Raw genomic sequence first — 2080 nt, forward strand, 5'->3', positions numbered from 1 at the left:
AAAAAAAGAAGTTTGGCTTTTTAAACACAGAGCTTATAGTACACACACAGCTTTAAAATATCTCACCCTCAGCTCATCTCTCCTGCACCTTTCTCTCTTCTGACCTTTGAGCACCATCACTCACCAGCCTAAATGCCCCTTGGGAGGGGGTGGCCAACTCCTACGTGGATGGATGGAGGGAAGGGTGATGGGCTGAAAACCAGTGGTCCCCAATTCTATTTCAGTCTGTGAAATCCCTACAACTGGAAAGAATTTAATGGATTTGACACAAGACTTCAGGGGTAAATTGTTTTAAATATCCATGTCATTTGGAGGGTGGGTAAGTCTTAAGTAGGTTATATTCCTCTTTCTTGTGCAGAATTCTCTTCCAGGGAATAGAGGGTTTGGCCCTGGTGGCCTGGCACCTTTCCCAGGCATCCAGCTCACCTCACAGAACTGAGTGTGCCCCTTACACCAAGCAAGGGCTAAGGACACAAGTTCTTCAAGGTATGCCTTAAGACACCCCAGAAAAGTCTAATTTGCTATTTCGTTTTTTGTTGTTGTTATTTGTTCAAATAATCAGTATCCTTAATATACAGGGATACCTGAATAGAGAAAACCTTTCTCTGGTCAGGAAAAGTGTGAGTGAGTCAGGGTCCAGGAAAACCCCACTAGTCTTTAAATAGCTCCCACATGCTTCTGACAAATCACCAAAAGTAAAACCTGTGGTCTTAATCTTAAGAGTTTCATCTGTTTTTAAAAAATAGATATATAAATATGTATGATTTAAAAATTGTTGAGTCATTTATGACTTAAAAGGAGAGAAAGAGTTTATCAGGAAGAAAAAGAGAAATGATACTAGGTCGATGGATGGTAAAAGTCCCTTGGCCTCCATCCATTTTCCTGGGACTGTCCTGAGGACTGCCCTGTTCAGTGCTTCCTTCTATTATGAGAGTCTTATTAACTCAAGGTAAATATTGGTCACCAACACGTGCCTGTTCTAAAGACCTCACCTGCCCCGAGGCCCTTCACCCTGTGGGAGTCTCCTTCTCTCAGCGCACCGTAATGGGCATGGGTCACCGGCAGAGCTGCCCAGGAAAGGACTCTCCTTTCGGAGTCAGTTTCACTGTGTCAGCCTCAGCCCCCAGAGTCAGGCAGCCTTGGGGACGAGCCACCCAGGTGGCTGAGGCAGTTTAAGTACATTATATGCCCTGGTCCTCACTTTTAGGTTTCCCACTGGAGAAAGTGAGCTCCTGGCATGAAGATGGACTTATGTGGGGCTTCCTTTTGGCCAGAAATGATTTCTCAGTTACATTTGCTCCATAGCTGTCCTGCCCTCTGCCCTGTTCTTAACTCCTCCTTCTTGGTGTCGCTCCCCTAGGCATTCTTTTATCAGAGTCAGTTCTGGACCAGAAGCAGACAAAGTCCAGGAAGACAGCTTCTTCTGTCATCCTGGCAACACCTGTACAGAACTGCCACTTGGTAAGCACTGCTTGGACGAGTCCTGGTAGCTGAGGCGACCATCAGCCTGGGAGCAGGGGGCGGGAGGAGACAGATAACCATCTCATCAACCTTCATGATCAGCCGGCTAATCAGTGAATATACTGTTGTTTGGAGACTAACAACACTTAATATTCTTTTTGACAGGTGAGAACAGATAGCTGCCATGGAATCGAAACCTCAGAAGATTCCAGGTACTCAAGGGGCATACTCTCAGAAGGAAAAAACTTTTTGTTGAAAACAATGAAAAATTCTCATCAAGCTAACCAGGATACATATAGAAGATGGTTTTAGTGGCGATAACAGGTGGCATTCTGGGACAATGATTCTTGCTTTGAAGAATGTAGCAGAGGCTTATTGGATTCAGCTAATTATTTCATAAGAGCTCATCTATCTAGAAACTTGGCATTTTCTGATTTTCATGGGCCAAATGTTCCCTTTGTTGCTTGAAGATGATACTCACAACAAACTATAGCCCAGAAGGGACTGTAGAGGATTTCCTTAATTTTATATGAAATTTCTCACTTGGAAAACTTTCCTAAATTGTCTTCAAAGCTTATTATGGGGGTAGTATTCAGATGTTCTTGCTCATATTTACATA

At 43.7% G+C, this 2080-nt stretch overlaps 1 long non-coding RNA gene across 1 annotated transcript in view; it reads left to right on the forward strand.

The window, feature by feature from the left end:
• The window catches only part of LOC105310330, a 3219-nt gene extending 1538 nt beyond the window's left edge, over positions 1 to 1681 (forward strand). The window contains exons 2-4 of the long non-coding RNA XR_897485.2: positions 359 to 486; positions 1361 to 1461; positions 1627 to 1681. This is a non-coding gene — a long non-coding RNA (uncharacterized LOC105310330). The remainder of the gene's footprint in view (positions 1 to 358; positions 487 to 1360; positions 1462 to 1626) is intronic.
• Positions 1682 to 2080: the final 399 nt, after the last annotated feature.

This window comes from Pteropus vampyrus, unplaced genomic scaffold, assembly GCF_000151845.1.
Source record: "Pteropus vampyrus isolate Shadow unplaced genomic scaffold, Pvam_2.0 Scaffold2355, whole genome shotgun sequence".
NCBI classification, from domain to species: domain Eukaryota; kingdom Metazoa; phylum Chordata; class Mammalia; order Chiroptera; family Pteropodidae; genus Pteropus; species Pteropus vampyrus.